The sequence below is a fragment of the Patagioenas fasciata genome, chromosome 8, assembly GCF_037038585.1.
Source record: "Patagioenas fasciata isolate bPatFas1 chromosome 8, bPatFas1.hap1, whole genome shotgun sequence".
In the NCBI taxonomy this organism is placed as follows: Eukaryota; Metazoa; Chordata; class Aves; order Columbiformes; family Columbidae; genus Patagioenas; species Patagioenas fasciata.
The window spans coordinates 38,961,510-38,969,886 of NC_092527.1; positions in this window are offsets into that span (position 1 = coordinate 38,961,510).

An 8,377-nucleotide genomic window follows, 5' to 3' on the forward strand; every position below is an offset into this window, starting at 1 on the left:
TGCAGGGGTCCTTCTTCCTGTTCCTTGAGCATCCTTGCCCGCCCAAAAAGTCACCCACAGAAAGGTCTCTGGAGGTTCCAGACTCATCCCAACCACCACTCACAAGGCATACCCTGCAGAGGGAATAGCTGGTAGTCCTCACAGAGCAGAAGTCTTTTATTGTCTATGTAAGGTCCAAATTCTTGCGTTCTTCTGCTGGTTCATAGGGTTTTGTCATTAGCCATGCTTTAATAACAACATCATAACTTCAATTCTCAGATGTGGGTTGACACTCATGGAAATCAGCAGTGATATCACCCATCTCCTCCCTGTGATCTCTAGACACAGATTTGAGTTGAAGATTAAATTCCACTCCAGTGCACAGATTAGGCCTCTTAAGGGCTCTTTTGCTTCCCTTACAGGTGTTAAATCTCTGCTGTAGAAAAGCAGAGGAGACCCCAGAAGAGCTCAGATTTCTCAGACATGGAATAAATTCTGATGAAACCAACACAATTACCTAGTGCTATGTCTTTGGTTCCCCTTTGTTTTAAACAGCTCAGCAAATAAGCTTCTGTTTTGCATCTTTCTGTGTGTGTGCCATCCCTTCTTGGAACACACACACAGATTAACACCACGCTCTCAGAAAGGCTGGCAGAGCTGGACAAGGTAAATAATTTATTCATGTTCAGCTCACAACCACTTTAAATTTTTACTGAGAAATGCATAAATCAGGCTCCAAATGCAAAGCTTCCACTGTTTTCTTCGGGAGAAGAAGCTGGAGACACGTTGGCTCTGCAAACTCTCAATGTCAAAACATCCTCTCACACAGGGAAGACATTTCCCAGCATCATGGATCCCTCCTGGGCTCCAGACTCAAACAAACACCCCAAAGAAACCTGCTGACACAATGGGAGAAATTCTGGGAGGCTGTTCCCTCTGAATCTGTGGGAGGTTTTATTTTGCTCTGGTCTCCACTACAACCGCTTCTTTTTATCCCTTAGGAAGGACCTAAACATTGCCTTTCACATGACAAAGGCTGACGCAAAGGAATATTAATTCCTGGAAAGTTTTGCCTGGAGATTTAGCAGAGACAGAATAATTATCCTGGAAAATGAATCTCATTTCAAAGGACTCACCATCCACGTGGTTTTAAGACTTTGTTCTTTTGCCAGTATCATGCTAGGACCCAGCTAAAAGCTTCATGCCAACTTCTGCTACCCAGTCTTTTAAAGGAAACAAGCTGTAATGGCAGCAACGTAGTGGGTATGAGTCCAGCATGGCAATACACATCAAAAAATAACACTACTTATTTATTCTTTTGTATTTAGTGATGTGTACAATGTAGAAAAGGAGCCTAAACTGATGTTATATCCCTGTGTGTGACTGTACAGTCTGTTTTCCAATGGGCATGTGCAGATGTGCCATTCAAACAATGCAGAAATACCCATATCGGTGCCATTAACTCGAATTATTTGTGTTAGTGTCTCTCCCAGAGTATTCCCAATGTATTGGACAGAAAGACTCTAATGAAAGATAAAATTAAAGAAAGCAAGCCAGCTATCTGGCAATAAACAAACAGCTATTCACATTTAGTGTTGTGTCAACAGAAAGAAAAGGCATTCAAGAGGAATGTTCGGGGTTTTGTTTGGTTGTTTGTTTTGGTTTGTTTGTTTGTTTTTCAAATTAAACTCTACAAATTCAGATATTTCAGCACAGCATTTTCCAGGTAATTACTTTATTAATCTTTAAGCCTCATAATTGAATGTGTGTATATCAAACCATTATATTTGATAATTAGGATCAATTAACTTTGGTCATTCTGAATATGCACAGAGGCTGCAGCTGAAGGAAAAATGAGGAGAAAACACTGCATATCATTCCAGCAACAAGCAACCTAAATAATACAGCTTTCCAGCTGAGGTTGGACATAATTGATGCTATTTGCTTTTGGGTTTTTGTGAGGAGTTTCATCACTTTAAATTGCAAATATTTCTTTTCAGATTTCTCTTTCTTTTCATCACCTCCTGAAAGTGCTTTAGAGAACCTATTTCCAAGATGACAAGTTATGTTCTGACATCTTTCCTAATAGTTTTGTCATTACATCCGACTTAATATTTAAAAACTAATTCTGCACCTTTGCTGTCCAGGTATCACATTTAATTACCATTATACTAACAGCAGCTACATTTTCCTATATCTGCATATATGTCACCTTTGCTGTCATTTGTTCTGTAAGATTTTTAAACTGTAAAATAAATAATTATGCACTATTTCTACACAGCACTGCTATGTATAAATAGCCAAACTTTCAAGGCATATGGGAAGAAATAATGTTGCCTTGTTTTATTCTGTTCTACCCGTTTCTGAGGTTGTGTGCTTGAACTTAATACTCTCAAAAATCTTAAATTTACCTTTTGATCAAACTGACCATCACAGGATTTCACTAACATCTTGGGATGAACCCCTCATTCTGCTCGTGTTTGAGGAGAAGACCCACAGGAGCAGGATCCAGCTAAAAAAATGTTTGTACTATTATCTCATCATTCCTTCTTCTTTCTATTGTAAATCCTCCACTCCTCACAGGCAAACTGTCAAAATCAAACTGTTTCATTTAAAAGCAAGTTTCTCTGGAATCCACACCACTTCACACCATCCATTAAAAAAATTAATGATATGAACAGCCAGCCCAACAAAACGATAGCATCTGAACTTGCTCTAGTCCAATTAGTTATCATCTTTTAGACAAAGTATACTTCAAATATTGGATTGCAGAAAGGGAACTTGCATTTTCTCCCTCCAGGGACATCAGTCACCCTCAGTGTTCCCACACTTGCCCCAGGACCACTCACACAGGGTGCAGCACCCAAGCAAGGACCAGGCAATGGGGATGCCCATGTACACCTGGGCTCCAGGTCAGGCTGCCCTCGGCACCTCTGGTTTGGAGGGAACGTTACTCCACATCATCATTAGGACAAGTTGAGGGAGCTGGAGTGTTCAGCCTGCAGAAGGCTCCAGGGAGACCTTATTGTGGCCTTTCTGTACTTAAAAGGGGTGATAAGAAAGGTGGGGGCAGACTTTTTAGTAGGGCCTGTTGTGGTAGGACAAGGGGTGATGGTTTTAAACTAAAGGAGGGGAGATTCAGGCTGGACATGAGGAATTTTTTTACACTGAGGGTGGTGAGAGCCTGGCCCAGGTTGGCCAGAGAGGTGGTGGATGAACCATCCCTGGAGACATCCCAGGCCAGGCTGGACGGGGCTCTGAGCAACCTGAGCTGGTGAAGATGTCCCTGCTCGTGGCAGGGGTGGCACTGGGAGAGCTGGGAAGGTCCCTTCAACCCAAACTGTTCTGTGATTCTGATTCAGTCATCATCTGCATCACTGAGTCCTCAAGCCACCACTCTGGAAGTGTCATTGTTCAGATGGATGTGAAAAAGGACAAAATATGTCAAATGAATTTTCATTTTCTTATTTGGTGTAAGAGTTGCCAACAACCATAAACATTTCGGATACCTTCAGGAAGACCAGTGCCTTGATAATTTAGGAAGTCAATTTTCCTTCTACCTTTAGGGAATTTAATACTTCTCAATAGATTAATGTAATCTGGTCTACTAAGCATGCACTTGCATGAGAGCCTTCACTGCTATTTAGAAGAGTCTATTAGTACATTGTAGGCTCGTTTTCAGCAGTGAGTTTCACTTCTCTGGCTTTGCCTCTCTGCCAGGGAGATTTTCACGCCAGCTGATATGGTGATAAGTCTTGGCTTGTGCCTAGGACAGGTTTGCAATCAATGCAAATGGGCATTTCCAGAGGATTAATCAAAAATCCCATACTGGACACAGTAAGATTCTGAAGTAAGGTGACATGGCCTGATGTTAAAATGTATACTCTTTCTTTCCATAATTTTGCTGAAACTTTTTTTGTCTGAAATTTGTTTATAATCACTGCAATCCCACTATATGAGCCCTGCATGTTGGGGTTTTTGTTTGTTTGTTTTGGGGATTTTTTTAGTTCTATTAAAACTGTTACTAACACCAAACAGCTAAAATTCTTCTAGGTCCATAGGAAAGTACTCAAAATAAAATGTTAGAGCAACTGATAGCAGAACATTCTTGAGATAGCCTGAAGCGACCTGACTCACAGGATATTGTAGAGACTTTCCACCGAGTCCAGGGGACCGTGGAATGAAGTCCCAGATCTGAAAGAGTTTGACTATGAAATTCCCCATTTGCAATCAAGAAAGTGTAAACAATAGATTTACAATCACAGCTAATCTGTCATATGTACACCAACAGAATCACTTCCAACTGCAATGCTTTGGACTGGAAAATGAGAAAATCATTGTTAAGGAAAAGATTACAGTGAATCAGCTGTTTGGGGCTCCCTGTCTTCAGGTAGGCTCAGGTATAACTAATCCAGCTTCAGCACAGGTTAGTCTCATCTGGTTTTTAAAACTTCCAGTGATGGTTGTTCCACAATTCCTCTCCAGATTATTTCAAAGTTTTACTGTTCCTACAATTTGTTTATCCTCTCTAATATCTAACATTGCTGTAAACCTTGATGTAAACTGTAAAGCTCTTAATCTTCCTTATGCAGGTGCAGTTACAGGAGAAAACACTTTCATAAGTGAGAATTTGAAGAGCTAAAGCTTCATTTACAAAACAAAATCCACAAATATAAAGGAAACTTTCAGAAAAAAAAATGCATAAAGTTTCCAGCCTTTTTCTCCTGCAAAACCCCTTTGAAATAGATAAACAGTTGCACAATAAGAGTCTCCATGCAGATGGATGGGCTGCTGGCATAGTTCAGCTGCATTATTTCCAAGCTGGTAATGAGTCAACAGTAACAGTGTCAGATGATATTTTTGAGAAGACTTCAGGACATTAATAAATATGAAAAGAAACAAACCCAAATCCCCACATTTTCAAAACTTTGGTTATAAAAATCTTAGCTTTTGCCCACTCAGTGTCCTACAGATGAAAATTGTCAATGATATTTTCTATATAAACTATACATAACCCACAAGATTTGTTTACCAGGGCTGGCAGGTTGGTGCTTTTTTAACAAATGTCCTTTTCATTTCTCCAAATGTCATTCAAGAGCTCCCTTGTTGTTCCCAGGTGGATATTCTTGTCTGAATGGAATGAACATATTCTAAAAGGATATTTTTTTCCCCCAGCTCCATTTATTTTTATAACATCTACATACCCCTCTGTTTTATAAGTATGAGTAGTAGCATCTCCAAGCCTTGAAGCAGAAATCATCTCCAAGACTTCCAACCCAAAGTCCTCCAGGAGCCACGTGCCTGCCAGGGTCACCACATCCCTTCAATGGGAATGGGGATGAGGATCCTGCTCCTCAAGACCAGCCCTGTGTGCCACAGTCCCCAGGGCAAAGATGCTGCAGAATCACCCTATAAGCCGTCGTTTCTCTACGTTCAATCCAAATTCAGTCAATTCCTGCTCTCATGTGCCTTTGCTTGTCAGATCAACCTCCCAGCAGTTCAGGTGCTAAAAATTCCAGGATATTCTGGAGATGAAAACAGTAATTACGAAAAGCAGGTGCCTTTTTTAAAAAATTGTAAAATGCCGACAATTACCGCAATCATTCTCACAAGGTGTTTTGCTAGAAAAAGATCCACCTGCACACTGTGGATTCAGAGAAAGAGGATGCTGCAAAAGTCAACATACAACCTAATAAAAACGCCAACAGCAGAACAAACCAGGACCTGACAGCAAACCTGGTAGAGCTCTAGAGATTGATCTGAGTCGAGTCTTTTCTGAACTTGGAGAGAAGAGCAAGAGCCAGGGCAGCACTTTGCTGCATTGATTATTTACTAAGCTGAATACTTTCTCAGGGTTACAAATTGTTGTTTTACCACTATGAGAAAAAAAAAAAAATAGTTCATTTAAAGATTTTAATCCATCCAAAGTCATGATATGCTAATTTTCCAAGGCTTTTTTCTTCAATTTTTCTGATAGAAAGATTGCTTTCAGCACTTTGTTGTCTGTCCTCATTTAATCCCTTTCAAAAATATCTGTGCAGCACGAAACATTGTCGTTGATCTCATTAAGTGTCTTCTAATAATTGCAGGTTTTAAGCAAGCTAAAGACAAAAACTGACTGAAATTAAGCTTGTAATGAAAAAGAACAAGAAAAAAATGAGTAGGAGTATGGTAATTACATGCTTACGACTGTGACGGTAGGCAAAAGAAAACAGAGCAGCAGATGGTACCTAAATCTAAAGGAAAATGTAAATGATGCTGAACTCAGACAGTTCTCTAAATAATGGTATATTTAGCAGCAGGTAGATGTTCCATCAAAAGAAGCCTTGCCTGACAATTCAAGGATGTACATCTATATAGAAAGGATGTACCTGCCTTCTTTATTTGAATGAGAAATCACTTTATCAATTTCCACGTACTGCAAGGCTTTGTTTCACTTTCCTGGCCATCTTCACAATTTTGCTTATCAAGAAACTTACATCAGATTTGACGTTTCTCATTGGTAGTCACACAAAACACCACCTCCTTCTGCGACCTTGGTAGCCTTAACATGGCTATTTGCAACTTAGCTTGAGTCAGCAGTAGCTGCCTCTAGTTCAGTGGGGAAAATAAACATAGGACTAAAAGCCAACAAAAATTATCATTGACATTTTAGGACATGTTCCCAAGGAGGCTGCTCAGCATCACAATAAAAGTGTCATGTGAATAAGTGCAATGGAAAAATCGGGTCTCCCCAGTTTCCCGTCTCTGTGCCTGCAATAGAACGTGAAGAGGAGCCGGGCAGGAGGTCTGGCCAGCAAAGTGCTGACTTACAAAACAGGTTTATTTCTGAAGAAGGGTAGAAAGCAGGGCATGTGTGCAGTCCAAGTGTTTCATCAGCAAAAGCTTGTGTGTCAGGTCTGATAAACTGCTGGCTGAAGCACCAGCCAGTTGCCTAAAAGCCTCTTTCCAGCTATGAATTATTGGGTGTGTATAAACACAGTTAATAAGATTCTTGGGCCTTGTTTTGCTCATGTTGTTAGAATTCTGGAACCGCTAATGTACGATGATTCTGTAGAGCCAGGCAGTATTTGTCTAAAGATATTTTTACTCAAACTATGTTCCTACTTTGCAATGTAAAAGAAAGAAGAGGATGGGAATATATATCTATGCATTTTTCTTATTTATATAGCATATAAATATGTATGTGTTTCACAAATACAAATATATTCCTCCACAGGAGGCAATAAAATCTATTATCTGTTAATAATTAGCCAAATAACTTTACCCAAAAAATAGTATTTCGAAATTATAATTATTTTCACTTCTCCTGTGTCAAGAGGACCCAAAGAACATTGCTGCCTACCAGAAAACAATGAATATACATAGGCAGTGAGATCATCATCTCAGAAGAACTTCTGATTACTTCAGATTGTTTTCTCCTCTATTTTTTGGCCAACTTGCACAGGCTTCTTCCAGGGACTGAGGCATATTTTTCTACATAGTAAAAATAAGCAACTTAGGTAATGAGTTGATTAGGTGGTGAAGATAATACCCATGACTTTCTAATTTTACTTTTTTGTACTCCATAACCCAAAATTTGATGTGCATTCCAAAATCTCCATCAATCTTAAACAGTTTCCATACCATGGCCTGCACCAGCAACATCCTTTTATGATTTGCTTTATGCTCAAGATCTTCATTACGTTGTCCCAGGCTACCTTGCAACCTATTTTCTCTTTACCTCTTAGTTCCTACCGGCCTGTGCCATGACCTTCATACAGGCTGATGAATTACTGCTTGTTAATCCATATATTTTGCTTCTTTTAATAGATGCAGGTGCACACGCTGCTGAGATGTTTTCCCCAGGAGCCTGCAGTTCCTAATCATCCTATTAAAGTGATTGTGTACTCGCCATAATTTTCACATTATCTGCTTTAACTGCATACACAGAGCTATTCAAATTATTTGTTGCGAACAGCTGATTGAATTTAGCCCTGTTTGTTGTTCCCAAATCGTCCCCTGTCTGTCCATGGTTTTAAGGAGCTGCTGAGCCACTGATGTTCAAGGTATTTGAGATATTTTGGGTTGAGGGGGAGCATGAGCACTATTGCTTACAGTGAGCTGACCTGAGCATAGAGTTTCTGAAATGTCACGGAGCACCTTGCAGAATAGCACCTAAGCTGCTGGCATCCCTGCTTTGCAATAGGCTATCAGAGTTTTTTTCTCATCATTAAAATACGTTTGCATAGCGTTCCTACAGCAGCAGCATCACAGAAATAGCCTCAGTGCTAAGTCGGCAGCAGCAGCCTTGGTGGACAGAGCACTGAAGCATTAAGCCATCAAAACAGATATGCGTCCTGACTTCTGTTTATGTAGAGACTGTACATTTTTGTCTCATCATACTACATCCTTCAGT